Source organism: Macaca mulatta, chromosome 9 (genome assembly GCF_049350105.2).
Source record: "Macaca mulatta isolate MMU2019108-1 chromosome 9, T2T-MMU8v2.0, whole genome shotgun sequence".
Classification (NCBI taxonomy): domain Eukaryota; kingdom Metazoa; phylum Chordata; class Mammalia; order Primates; family Cercopithecidae; genus Macaca; species Macaca mulatta.
The window spans coordinates 88,877,763-88,893,255 of NC_133414.1; the positions used below are offsets into that span (position 1 = coordinate 88,877,763).

The 15,493-nt window shown below is 36.4% G+C and overlaps 1 protein-coding gene across 42 annotated transcripts in view; it reads left to right on the top strand.

Annotated features, from left to right (window-relative positions):
• The window catches only part of RHOBTB1 (Rho related BTB domain containing 1), a 144,733-nt gene that overhangs the window by 62,403 nt on the left and 66,837 nt on the right, over window positions 1–15,493 (top strand). For 11 of the 42 annotated variants that reach the window (XM_077945076.1, XM_028853336.2, XM_077945066.1 and 8 more), the window contains one exon: window positions 3,515–3,586. The gene's annotated coding sequence lies outside the window, so the exon portion shown is untranslated. 42 annotated transcript variants of the gene reach the window in all.

Here is a 15,493-nt window from a genome sequence, read left to right on the forward strand (position 1 = left end):
TTTAAAATGGCTGGAAACATTTGAAATTCTGCCATTTTTTGCTCAAGAAATATACCTGTAGAAAACAGAGAAATGTTTAAAACTTTCTCTTGGTCTTCCTTTTAGAAAATAGGCCATTCAAGTTTCCCTCTGGCTTCATGTTTTAGCGTTTAAAGAGCATAGGTGATTTGAATGCTTCTCTTCTCCACCAGGCTTCCCACCAACATCACAAGACCAAAACAAAACTTGGAGAGGGAGGGAAAAATGAGTTCCAAAAAGTGTGTGTAGACGAGGGCAGGAGATGGGTGAGTGTGTGGGCAGCAGGGAAGAGGGAAAGCTTTTGGGGGAAGGATCAAGAAGCAGTCACTCCAATGAATGGGATATTTACAGATTAGTTATTTGTTAGCATCAGAATTTTTTTACTTTTAGTTTGTAAACAAATAGAACCCACTTCCTCCTTTTCCTGGCACCTTTTGTTCCTTGTGCCCATAGGACAGATATTGGAAAACTGGCAAAAGATGCCAAAAACGATGGACATGTGATTATGACTGTCACTTTTTCCAGATGTCCCAGGACACTCCTGTCTTCAGAAACTTCCTTGAGCTCTGTCATCAAATACATCAGCATGCCTCTGATCAGGCTTTATCCACTAAAGAACGAATTAGCAAGTTTTACAAAGAAAGCGATGCCAATAGGTCTAGAAGAAAGCAATTACATGTCTCCACTGTGCACCTGAGTTTATTTATTGCATAGACACAGGTTAATGGCAAGTTCCCAGTGTTAATAAGGTTATGATCTTAGGTTCTATCTCTCTGTGGAGAAATTTCCTTTGAATTGTTACCCAACCATAGACCAAACCCTTAATGACTGCTGTGATAACAATAAACCAGCATTTATGCCCCTACTAGATGCCAGACACGTTAACTAAATTGCAGCTAATATTCATGATCAATTCCAACTTTACAGAGGCAAGAAATGGAACTCAGAGATGTTAAAGAACTACTAGGAAACAGAGCTTGGATTTGCACCCAATGCTGTCTAAGAACTTGAATATATATTTGCTCTAAATAACACCTCCCCGCACCCACCACCAAAAGCAACACTTTAAACCATTTCATTCCAGGTTACTCTTGCAGATGTTGGAGCATAGAAGTTATCCTTCTGGGTTTGTTTCTACTTTCTAAATTTTGTATTTAAATTTGAACTACATAACATTTTTGCCTAGATAAATTGGCTAACTGTTTAGGTCATTTTAAATGTATTTTGATGGAAGGTGTCACAATCTTAAACAGTTGGGTCAGAGAGAGTTGAATCATGGAGCCAGGAATGTCCTTATTAAGGATACCTAGCCCAACCTCATGTGGATGGAAAACACTGGCACCCAGAGAGGCAACGTAACTTGACTACTCTCATAGTTAATAAGTGACACCGTCTGAACTGAACCCAGGCTTCCAAGTCCCAGCCAAAGCCCAGTGCCGTTACATAACACTGCCTGAAAAGTGCCAAGTCTTCTAAATCTTCCAACATAGCCTGAAATACAACTAGCAAGTATGATATACATGTGAAACCCAAGGTACATCCAGAAATGCTGATAAGAGAATTCTAGTCGTGTAAAGATATGGTGGGTAGTAGGAGAAACCTCACTTATCTTCAGTGGTGTGGGAGATAAAATAGTCTTTTTCTCTTATTCAAAACATAACACCCTTCTAAGCTGTCTTTGTTACAATAACCCTTCCAAGCTGTCTTTGTTATGTGATCCATTTGGCGCTTTTTCATTTTGACCAAACTCTGGCTTTTCATTAACTATGCAACTTAGGTGAAATATGACCTTACTTTCCTCAACTGTAAAATGGGAACAGTATCCCCTGCCCCATCAGAGGGTTATGAGGATGTTATAAAAGCCTCATGCATGTAAAGCACATAGTAGGTGCTCAGTAAGGGTTAGCTCTCTTCTTAGCCTTCCTAGAGTATGTCAAAAGAAAATGTTTTAACATATTAGGGCAGTTATATCATTTTGTCTCTAAATTACTGGAGTCATTTGAATTCTGATTTGCAAGGAATGGTTATAGGAACCTTTTTTTTCTTGAACACAACAGGCCCAGTGGTGTCTCTGGGTTCCAGTGGCCCAGTCTCCATTACATTTGTTTTCTTCACACTCTAGGGTTGCCAAAGTTTACTTGCATTGAATTATTTTATTGCCTTAGTTTCTGCTGCAAACTAATACCAAGCTTCTTTTGCAGATTTGTGGCTCTCATTTTCTTCCAGACACTGTTCCTAAGTAGCTAATGTGTGTTCTACATGTAACTTTGTATCTCAAAGCCACTATTTCCAGCCAGATAACTAAGAAATATTTCCAGAGAATATTATTGCCAGTAGAAAATTTTTGCTTTCAATTTTGAAATGTGAGACTTTCCTACCTTCATTTCAATTCACTGTAGTATTGAGTATTTGAGGTATGCTGCTCCTGCCTTTTCTTTTTGTCACGTGTTGCTGACTGATATATTGATAGGAAAAGCATAAACACCACAATTTCCCCATTTCACCGGCAGCACTTGATAAGTACCCTGGCCTAAATTACATCGCTGGGAAGTGTTTTCTGCACTCCTCTCCCCAGCTGCCACATTCCGTCATGTGGCACTTGCTGCCCTGCTTTGGACTTTCGGAACCGAGTCCTTGCCAACACCTCCAATTCATCACATATGTGGAGGAAAGCTACTGCTTTGATATAATTTTTTAAATACTTGTACCTGTTTTTCCTTTTTTAGTAATAATCCAAGTGGCCTAGAATAGGCTTTATTATCCTGGTGGTGCAATTTCACTTTTAGTATTTGGTAAATGCATGTTGCAAGATGGATGTCCTTTTCTTCAAATTTAAAAGTAGCAAGTATATGTCTTTCCCAGTGCTATGAAGTGGCTGAACTGGGGCTAGGTGCTGAGAACTCACCAGTTGCTATATTGTCCTTAACCTTCTACTAATCTCAAACTGATTATATGTAAGTTTTTATTCTTACCAAGGAATTAATTGCTTTTAAAGCTGTGCACAAGCTTTCACGTGTGTACAACAAGAATGGGCATCTTGTTAAAGTGCAGATTCTGATTCAGTAATTCTGGGATGGGGCCTGAGATCATGCATTTCTAACAAGCTCCCCATTGATGCCAGTGCTGCTGGTCTGTGGACCACACTTTGAGTCATGAGGTCCTAAAGAATAGTGGTTACTATATCTTATGCTGAAATTCATGCTTCATAGGGCATAACCAGACCTTATTTTATTTACTTGTTTCTTGAATCATAATAGAGAGCCATGGAATCTTAAACATAGGAGGGATGTAGGTGGTGACGACCTGGTAAATCAACCAGCTCTCCTGGAAAAAAGTAAAATGCGTGTATGTGCATACACAAATTGACATAAATTTTAGTGACATAAAGAATGTGTAGTACACTGTTTACAAATAATAATAAACTCTGTAATACCTGTTATTGTAAATTCAGTATAGCCGGTTAGGTCTCACAGTATGCTTTTGTTGTTTTTTGCAGAACTCTTCTATCCATAGGCCAACCTATGTTGCAGTTGATTAAGGGGTGCAGCTCCCATATAAATGCTGGCAGGTATTTTCTTTTATGTTAATCAGTAAGACAAAAGTGAAACATCAAAGACATATGTCAGAACTCTACTCATTCATCCATGATGTGAATCACTTCCTTGTTGAACCGGATGATAATTTTTAGTACTGAAAGAATATTTTTCAAACGTACTATTCATAGTGCCACACCTCCACATACAGCACACTTTTAAGTTTAATCTCCATTATTAACAGTTTTAAATTATTTTCTTAGATCTAGAACAATAAAGTAAGCACTGATTGGTAGTGGCTGCTGATTTCTGTGGTGTAAATATTCCCACCACGTCCAATTTCAAGCTGCTGATGTGGCTGAGCACAGAATTGGAAAGAGATGACGCGGTGTCACACCATTGTATTGTACTTTCACCATATAGATAAAATTGGCGTGAATAGCCTCCAAATATAGATAATAGTAAACAGAAATAGCTAGAAAGTGATGCGTTTTGAGTACTTATTATCTTTGTTTTTAGTATAATTTATGTAATTGTAAACTGATGTAATTTAATTTTTAATACTGGCACTAATGGGCCTGCAAAATTCCTAAAAATTTAACAGCTAGTTCTTGTGGGCTAGTAGGGGCTGGCTTCTGCACACCTATGGATATAGATCATCTGGTGTAGTGATTCCCAACCTTGCTTTACACTGAATACCTCAAAGAAGTTAGAGCCTACAGTTTTAGTAGATCCATGTTAGAGCCCAGGAATATGAACTAAAACCGTTTTATGAAGTATATCTTATATTTCAAAAACAAATTATAAGTATATAAAAAAATTTCCTAAATTGAATACACTCACATAACCAGCACCTAAATATAGAAACAGAACATTACCAGCACCCAGAGGCCCTTCTCATGCCCCTATCCAGCCACTACCCAATCAATGTAACCCTTATCTTGACTTCTAATACCATAAATTAGTTTTGCCTGCTTTTGGACTTTATATAAATGAAATCATATCCTATGTATTCTTTTGTGCCTGGCTTCAATATTATGTTTCTGAGATTGATCCATAATGTGTGTAGCAGTAGTTCATTCATTTTTAGTGGTGTATAATATTCCATTGTATAAATAGGCCTCAATTTATTATTTTTTATCCATTCTACTGTTGATGGGTTGTTTCCAGTTGTTGGCTATTTTGGATAGTGCTGCCAAGAACATTCTTGTACAGAGAGTAGTATGCAAAACAAAACAAATCTCCCAGTGAGTCCAATGAGCAGCCAATCTTGACTGCCTTCTCTGTATCTTCCCCTCCTCTCTATGTCTCATATAGCACGCCCACGGCCATTGATCCTTTCATGTGAACGTACTTTTAAAACATAAGCCATGAGGCCCATGTGCTTCCATTCATTAGAGTATGTTCTCCTGGCTCTTTACAATACAGGTTCACCAGCTCTCCATTTCATCAAGATATCTGCATTTGTTCTCTCTAAATAGGGATGAGATTTGGCCTCACTTCAGTAAGCATGGGAGAATAATCGACACAGTGGACATGGAGCCAAAGGCTAAATTTGGCAGCTGATCATTAAGGCTCCTGGAAAGAGGCTTCAAGTAAAGGAACTTGTTTCCCTTTGTGTGTATCAAACAAAAGTCAACAATGAACCCTTAGATCAGATTCTAATATTCTTTAAACTCTATTTATTTGAAGTAGACCAGGGACTCTCTTCTGACATGACTACTGAAGTCTCTCGAAGTCTCATGACTTGATCTGGAAAGATTAGAGAATGTTTTCCCATGGCCTTGTTCCTACACCTAGCATGCAACAGGTATATCCTTGTTGCATTGTTCTAGGCTGAGGGGCTATGTAGTTTTTGTGGTTGGGCCTATTGAGGTATTAGTTCCTTTGATAGAAGTAAAGGGAGCTGAATAACCAGGAACTCCAAGATGATATACTGATGAGTGGGACATCTGCTCAGGATTGAAAAGAAGGGTCCAGGAGTAGCAAGGCTGTTCCCTACCATATAAAAGACATTTCACACAAAGTTCTTAAGGTATACAGAGACAAGGTCAAGAGTAGATGTTAATTTCACATAATGAAGGAAGAATGTTTTCTCACACATGAAGGTATTTTATTTCCTTGTTTTCCTACCTCCATGCCCTCTTTTTTGTAAAATTTCTTTGTTTCACAAAGAACATATGTTCACTACAGAAGAGATGGAATACATAGATGAGAAAAATAAAAAAATTAAAATTAATTATAATCCTATCCTATAAAAGATGTTGGCATTAGTATTTTAGTATATCTCTATCTCAATCTTTTTGTGTGTATTTAGGCACATAATTTTTAAGGAGTAGTGTTATTCAGTAAATTTTTAAATCTTTTTTAATTTAAAGATTTATCATGAACATCTTAATATAACAATAAGTGTACTCCTATAGCACATTTTTGATGGACATATATTCATTTTTCTTTAACCCATCTCCCGTGTTTGGACTTCTAAAGTTATTTTTGTTTCCACAAATAGTGATATGATGATGAACATTCTTTTTTTTTTTTTTTTTTGACGGAGTCTCACTCTGTCACCCAGGCTGGAGTGCAATGGCGTCGTGGTCTAGGCTCGCTACAACCTCCGCCTCCTGCCTCAGCCTCCCAAGTAACTTGGACTACAGGCGTGTGCCACCACACCCAACTAATTTTTGTATTTTTAGTAGAGATGAGGTTTCACTATGTTGGCCAGGCTGGTCTCGAACTCCTGACCTCGTGATCTGCCTGCCTCGACCTCCCAAAGTGCTGGGATTACAGGTTTGAGCCACCATACCCAGCTGATGAACATTCTTTAAATGAAATCTTTTTCTATACATTTATTATTTTTCCAGGAATAAAACCTTAAAATTGGATGAAAGTTATGACATTTTAAAGTCTTTTGACTTAAAATTTCTAGTCACACTCCAGACTGGTATCATTTTCCACTTCCACAAACAGTGCTTCATCCTGCTTTTTAAAATCGTACAATCTTTCATGTAATAATTTCTACCTAAAGTTGGAAGGTATAGGAACATGCCCTGAAAAATACTAGCTGGAAACTATTCGTTGTTATTAGCCAATAACTTCAAATAAAGTAAGAGATCTTAGGAAGTCTGGTTAATTTTCCACCAGCACTTTTGCGTTTATGGTCTAACGTTGCTGTGAAAACCTGACAAAACGTTTCTTCCTTTGCCTGAATCAAAGCACAGCCTAGTCCTAACGAGCATATGATAGTCTCATGAATGTTTACATACAATTGCTTGATTGTCATTGTATCAGAAGACCACAGCAGGTGGTCACCCTGCTGCTCCAGAAGCTAACCTGGTAACATCTTTAGAGAACGCTTTCAATGAGTAACTTACTACAGAAGGCTGTGGAGACTTTTCTTCATGAGTATGGGTTTTTAAACACCCACAGTCTACAGCCTTGGTATTAGCTTTCTTAAATGAGCACTTACAACTTTGCCATCTCTAAAGACTTGACCAATATTTTGATTATTAATTCTTGACAAAACTTCCCCATTCAGCTCTTAGCTAAGCCCCACCCCCATGAGGATGATAGGGCCTCCAAAATCAATGTGTAGAGTTTCTTGTTCCTTTCTTTCTTTCTTTCTTTCTTTTTTTTTTTTTAACTTTAAGAAAGTATTGAAGTATAACACATAGAGAAATGTATGCAGATCGCAAAGTACATCTTGATGACTTTTTGCAAACTGAACATACCTATGTAACTGGCACCTAGATCAAGAACCAGTACACCACCAGTGCCCTACTTCTGGTCACCACCCGACTCCACCCTCAGTGTGTTTGAAACACCTCACATTTTATGTCCAGGGTAAGTCCTTCATTTACAGAATTCTGTTTGCCTGAACCATTACTTTATATGAGCTAGCTACTGTTAGCTTCCATCAGGATATCTCCCTTGTCACTGAAAATGTGTAGAAGTCTGCCTTTCCAAGTAAAGATTGCAACGTTAAATTTGGGCATTGAGTGTGCATCAATATTTATGTGTTTGTGATTTCCAGGTACACAAATACGTACATGGCATGCATACCAACAAATCTAGAACTACTTTCTTCTTAATGAATGTAAAGCTGAATTATGCTATATTGATCAGAGCTTAGACTATCTTTAACTACAATTGATTGCCACAGAATATTTCATGTGCCCTGTTTCCAGTTTTTTAAAATTGCTCATTTCAGTTACCGTAAGTATTCCCTTTGAATGCTCAAGATTTAAAAGCCAAGAATTTTTCATCTTCTGTTTGAGATAGAATTGTATGTGTTTGTCCTGAATATCCACAGCTGTCTTTTTATATGGTTCAATTTCTGTGTTTGATATTCAGAAAAACATCATTTTGATTCCTGTGGGGTTTTTTTAATGTGAGAGCTCGAGTCAGAGAAAGAAACAGGTTTAGCAGACTCTCTATGCTTTTTATGTACATATGGTTTTGAAAAACAATTTATGTGTTATCAAAAATCATGTATTATGATTGGGTTGTACTCTTAGTAGAAGTGACAATCAAGGGTTATACTTAATCTATCCATTAGTTTTTAAAAAGCTAAAACGTATTTCTCATTATAGAAATAATATGTCTAAGAATATTATTCAGCCATAAAAAGTAATGGAGTACTGAAAGGTGCTACAATATGGAAGAAACTGCAAATACTATGCTAAGTGAAAGAAGACAGACACAATAGGCCACATATTGCATGATTCCATTCACATGAAGTGTCCAGAATAGGAAAATCTGTAGAGACAGAAAGTAGATTTGTGGTTGCCAGAGCTGGGGTGAATGAGAATAGAGAATGACTGCTAGTGGATACGTGGATACAAGGTTTCTTTGGGGGATAATGGAAATATTCTGGAATTAAATAGCAGGAATGGTTGCACCACCCTGTGAATATCATAAACACCAATGAATTGTATACTTTAAAAGAATAAGTTGTGTAGCATGTGGATTTTATCTCACATTTTTTTAAAAAGCAAGACGTGCATTGTAGAAAATTTGAAATCAAAAGTAAAGTAGAAAATGGCAGGAACAAGTTATAGCCCCATTGTCCAGAAACAATTAGTGTTGCTTTCTAGTGTATTTCCTTCCAGTTTGTTTTGTTTTTCATGTATTGTTGTTGCAGAGGGAAAACGTCAATGTTGCTTCCTGTTACATGACAGAGATACAGTTACTGAATTTTAAATAGTCACATATTAAAACCAACCCAACCCCCTTAAAAAAGGGTAAGTCCCAAGAAAGATTTGTTTATTTGTCAGAGGGAAGTAATGGATGGGAATGCAAGTAAGACAAGCAGAGAATGATGGCTAACCCTGTAAGAAGGGATGAAGAAGGACCTGAAAGGAAGAGATCCCAGGTCCTGAGAGGCAGAAAGACAGATTTGAGCAGTTGTCATGAAAGGTGAGACTCCAGAGGGCAACATTTCAAAGAGACTTTTTTAGGAGGTTCACTGTAAGATGTGTAACAGGTGAGGTAAGCCACACCTCTCTATTCATAAGCAGCTACATGGTTCACAGCTTTCTAAGAATCAGTTTGTGTTTCTTTTGCTTTGCCACTGTGCTAAGACAGTGCTTCAAGTGAGTGCGTGAGGCACAATTTTATTTGGGTTACACATACTTATTTACTGTTGTTTCAGTCGAATATATTTCACATTACTATTCCACACTTTTCCTCACTAATATCAGCATTTCTCTGGATTATTGCAAACTCATCATAAGCATAACTTCGATGACAACCTTATTAGATAAGACGTACTGATGTTCTCTTGATACTAAGCACAGAGGTTGAAATATTTCACAAGCATTATCTAATATAATCTTCACAACAACCCATGGAAGGAGATAATTATCCCCAGTTTACAGATAAGAAAATACAGTCTCCGACAGATTAATTTGTCTAACATCACTTAGTAAGTATCTTAATCATTCCCTCACTTGTCATAGGTTGTTTTCGTTTTTTTTAAAGATATGGTAAATATATTTGCTTTTAAAACATTTCCCATTTATAAAATTATTACCTTAGATGGATATATTAGAAAGTATTTTTTAAAATTACAAGGGTTGAGATTTTTTGTTCATGTTATAGAGCTTTTCCTTTCAATTGTTTCATTTACTTCTTTGTGGGCAGAGAATTTGGTTGACAACAATGTACACTTTGGGGGATTTGGGGCCTTATGGCCCAGTATGTGGTCAGCTTTTTAAATGTGCCAAGAACACTTGAAAGAAAGCTATCTTTCTATAGGTTTAAAAATGTGGGATATTTATTAATTTAGCCTTAGTATTTGTTATTCAGATCACCCATGTGTTGTTTATTTTCACTTTCTTAACCTGACATTGCTTTATTCTGATTTTTTGTCCCATATATTTGTTATTGTTGTGAGTTTCTCCTTATACTTAAAAAGTTTTCTTCATTTTATTCTATGTCTTTTGGTCTATGAAGGTTCATGTGACTTCTATTATGAATTGGCCTTTTGTAACCTTCTAGATTATCTCTGGCAGATACTTTTTCTATACCATTTTGTAACCAAATTCAAAATAACTACATAGGATGATCTTACGTTTTTATTGGCTTTGGTTTCCATAGTTCTTTAAAGCCTTGATGCCTTTGTTTGTTTTTAGTATTTAATTTTCAGTTATCTCTAGGTGTTTTGGCTAGTATCTTTGAGCAGTTTCCTTAAGGGAACTTGGGTTTTTTGACCTGAGTCTTTGATATCTAAGAACAGCTTTATGTTGCTTTCATATAAATATCAATTTGACCCAAGTCAGAAATTTATTATTATGTCCTTTTTCTTTCAAGAATCTGTTTTTTTTAATTTTTCATTTTCAATTATTATGGATGCATGTTAGTTGTACATATTTATGGGGTATATGTGATATTTTGCTACAAACATAAAATGTATAATAATCAAATCATGGTAACTGGGTGATATGGTTTAGTTCTGTGTCCCCGCCCAAATCTCATATCCAATTATAATCCCCACATGTTGAAGGAGGGGCCTGGTTGGAGGTGATTGAATCATGGGGGCAAACTTCCCCCTTGCTGTTCTCATATTGGAGTTCTCAGGAGATCTGGTTGTTTAAAAGTGTGTAGCACTTACCCCTTTGCTCTCTCTCTCCTGCTGCCAAGTGAAGACACGCTTGCTTCTCCTTCGCCCTCCACCATGATTGTAAGTTTCCTGAGGCCTCCCAAGCCATGCTTCCTATACTGCCTGTAGAACTGTGAGTCAGCTACACCTCTTTTCTTTATAAATTACCCATTCTCAATTCTTTATAGCAATATGCGAACAGACTAATACATTGGGGTGTCCATAACTTCAAGCATTTATCATTTTTTTTGTGTTAGAAACATTCCAATTCCACTCTTAGTTATTTTAAAATATGCAATAAATTATTGTTAATATATTATAGTTGCCCCATTGTGCTACCAAACTCTAAATCTTACTCCTTCTGTGTAACTGTATTTTTTACCCACTAGCCATCCCCTTTCTGTCCCCTTTTCCACTACCCTTCCCAGCCTCTGCTAACCACCATTCTATTCTATTCTCTACCTCCATGAGCTCAAATTTTTTTTTAGCTCCGATATATGAGTGAGAACATGAAATATTTGTCTTTTTGTGCCTGGTTTATTTTATTTAACATAATATCCTTCAGTTCCATCCATGTTGTTTCAAACAACAGGATTTCTTATCCATTCATCTGCTGATGGACACAGGTTTATTCCATATCTTAGTATTTTAAGTAGTACTGCAATAAACATGGGAATGCAGATATCGCTTTGATATACTAATTTTCCTTTTTTTGTTGTTTTGGATATATACCCAGCAGTGGGATTGCTGGATCATAAAAGAGTTTGATTTTTAGTTTTTTGAGGAACATCCATATTGTTTTCCAAAATGGCTGTGCTAATTTGCATTCTCACCAGCAGCTTGCAAGGGTTCCCCTTTCTCTATATCCTCACCAGCAATCATTATTACCTGTCTTTTTCATAAAAACCATTTTAACTGGGGTGAGATTATATCTTATTGTAGTTTTCACTTGTGTTTCTCCGATGACTAATGATGTTGAGCATTTTTTCATATATGCGTTAGCTATTTGTACATCCTTTTCTAAGAAATATCTATGCAGTTCTTTTACCCTTTTTAAATTGGATTTTTTTTCTGTTGAGTTATTTGAACTCCTTATATGTTCTGTTTATTAATCCCTTGTCAGATGGGTAATTTGCAAATATTTTCTCCCATTCTGTGGATTGTCTCTTTACTTTATTGTTTCCTTTGCTATGCTTGATGTAATCCTGTTTGTCCATTTTTGCTGTGTGATCTCAGGAAATCTTTGCCCAGCCCAATGTCCTGGAGTGTTTCGTCAATATTTTCTTATAATAGTTTCATAGTCTGAGGTCTTAGATATAAGTATTTAATCTATTTTGATTTAAGTTTTGTGTGTGGCATGAGACAGGGGTCTAGTTTCATTCTTCTGCTTATGGATCTCCAGTTTTCCCAACACCATTTATTGAAGAGACTGCCTTTTCCCCAGTGTATGTTCTCAGCGCCTTTGTCAAAAATAAGTTGGCTGTAAATGTGGGAATTTATTTCTGGGTTCTCTGTTCTCTTCCATTGGTCAGTGTGTCTGTTTTTATGCCAGTCCCATGCTTTTTTGGTTACTATAGCTTTGTAGTATAATTTGAAGTCAGATAATGTGATGCCTCCAGCTCTATTCTTTTTGCTTAGGATAGCAGTGATGATTAATACTGAGTGTCAACTTGACTGGATTGAAGGATGCAAAGTACTGATCCTGGGTATGTCTGTAAGGGTGTTGCCAAAGGAGACTAACACTTGAGTCAACTGAATCTGTAGATTGCCTTGGGTAGTATAGGCATTGTAACAATATTGATTCTTCCCATCTATGAACATGGAGTAACTTTCCATTTTTTGTGTCCTCAATGTCTCATAGTTTTCATTTTAGATAACTTTCACTTCTTCTAGGCACTTTGTTTTATTTGTAGCTATGATAAATTGGATTACTTTCTTGATTTCTTTTTCAGATTGTTCATTGTTGGCATATAGAAATGCTACTTATTTTTGTGTATTGATTTCATATCCTGAAACTTTACTGTTTATCAGTTCTGATCATTTTCTGTGGGATATTTAGTTTCTTCTAAATATAAGATTGTATCATCTGCAAACAAGGACAATTTGACTTCTCCCATTACAATTTGAATGCCCTTTATTTCTTTCTCATGTCCAGTTGCTCTCACTAGAATTTCTAGTATTATGTTGAATAAAAGTGGTGACAGTGGGCATGCTAGTCTTGTTCCAGATCTTAAAGAAAAGGCTTTCACTTTTTCCTCATTCAGTATGATACATTCAGTCTGTTATATATGGCTTTTATTGTGTTGAGATATGTTCCTTCCATACCCAGGTTTTTGGGAAATTTTATCATGAAGGAATGTTGAATTTTACTGAATGCTTCTTTGGCATCTATTGAAATGATCATGTTGTTTTTTTCCTTCATTCTGTTCAGATGATGTGTCACATTTATTGATTTACATATGTTGAACCATCCTTACATCCCTGGGGTGAATGTCACTTGTTCATGATGAATAATCTTTTTAGTGTGTTGTTGAATTTGATTTGCTAGTATTATGTTGAGGAATTTTGCATCTATGTGTATTAGATATATTGGCCTGTAGCTCTCTTTCTTTGTTGTGTCTTTGTCTGTTTGTGATATCAGGATAACACTGGAGTCGTAGAGTAAGTTTGGAAGTATTCCTTCCTTCTTAATTCTTTGGAATAGCTTGAGTAGGATTGCTACTAATTCTTAAGTGTTTGAGAGTTTAGCAGTGAAGCCATCAGTTCCTGTCCTTATTTGTTTGTTTGTTTGTTTATTTATTTTGGACAGAGTCTTGCTCTGTTGCCCTGGCTGGAGTGCAGTGGTGCAATCTCAGCTTACTGCAACCCCTGCCTTCCCAGTTCAAGTGATTCTCCTGCCTCGGCCTCCCAAGTAGCTGGGATTACAGGCGTGCACCACCACACCTAGCTAATTTTTGTATTTTTAGTAGAGACGGGGGATGAGGTTTCCCCATGTTGGTCCAGCTGGTCTTGAGCTCCTGACCTCAAGTGATCTGCCCGCCTCAGCCCTGCAAAGTGCTGGGATTACAGGTGTGAGCCACCACGCCCAACCATGTCCTGGCTATTTATTTGATGGGAGACTTTTTTATTACTGCCTCAATCTTGTTACTTGTTATTGGTCTATTCAGATTTTGTGTTTCTTCATGGCTCAATCTTAGTAAGTTGCATGTGTCTAGGAATTTGTCCATTTCTTCTAGGTTTTCCAGTTTATTGACAGATAGTTATACATAATGGTCCCTAATGATTCTTTGAATTTCAGCAGTATCAGTTGTAACATCTCTTTTTTTATATCTGATTTTATTTATTTGGGTCTTCTTTTTTTTTTTCTTAGTCTGGCTAAAGATTTGTCCATTTTACTTATCTTGTCAAAAAAATTCATTTTGTTGATTTTTTCTGTTTTTATCTCAATTTCATTTCTTTCTGCTCTGATCTTTATTAATTATTTTCTTCTACTAATTTTGGGTTTAGTTTGCTCTTGCTTTTCTAGTTCTTTAAGGTATATTATAAGGTTGTTTATTTGAGGTTTTTCTACCTTTTTTATATAGGCATTTATTGCAATAAACTTTCCTCTGAGTACCATTTGTGCAGTATTCCATAGGTTTTGGAATGTTGTGTTTGCATTTTCATTTATTTCAATATATTTCTAAGGTTTCTTTTTAATTTCTTCAATGACTCAATGTTCATTCAGGAGCATATTAGTCTTTTCTTGCATTGCTATAAAGAAATACCTGAGACTGAATAAATGATGAAGAAAAGAGATTAAATTGGCTCATGGTTTTGCAGTCTTTACATAAAGCATGGTACTGTCATCTCCTCAGCTTCTGGGGAGGCCTCAGGAAGCTTATAATCATGGTGGAAGGTGAGAGGAGAGCAGCAGTGTCACATGACCAGAGCAGAAGCAAGAGAGAGAGAGTGAGTGGGGTGGGGGAGGAGCCACACACTTTTAAATGACCAGATCTTGTGTGAACTGAGAGCAAGAGTTCACTTATCACCAAGAGGATGACTCAAGCCGTTCATAAGTGATCTAACCCCATAATCTAAACATTTCCCACCAAGCCCGAACTCCCAACATTGGTGATTACAATTTAACATGAGATTGGGTCAGGGACAAATACCCAAACTATATCTAAGAGCATATTGTTTGATTTCCATGTATTCATACAGTTTCCAAAGTTCCTCTTGTTATTGATTTCCAGTTTTATTCCATTGTGGTCAGAAAAGATACTGGATATGATTTTTTAAAAAATTTTTGAGACTTGTTTTGTGGTCTGACATATGGTCTATCCTTGGGAATGTTTCATGTGCTGAGGAGAAGAATATGTATTCTACAACTGTTGGATGAAATGTTCTGTAAATGTCTGTTAGGTCCATTTGGTCTATAGCGATTTTTTTTCTTGATTTTCTGTCTAGATGATCTTTCCAATGCTGAAAGTGGGGTATTGAAGTCCCTGGCTGTTACTATATCAGGGTCTCTCTCTCTCTTTAGCTCTAATAATATTTGCCTTATATATCTGGGTGCTGCAGTGTTGATTGCTATATCATCTTGCTTAATTGACCCCTTTGTCATTATATAATGACTTTCTTTGTCTTTTTTTACAGTTTTTGTCTTGAAATCTATTTTATCTGATATAGAGATACCTAATTCTGCTCTTTTTGGGGGGATTTTATTTGCATGGAATACCTTTTTCCATCCTTAAGACTCTCTTATGTGTTTTTTAAAATCATCTTCAAATAGTGTCTTAGTGAAATTTATAGTCATTCATATCATTATTTCTTTATGGAGAAGATTTGTGTCCATTAGTTT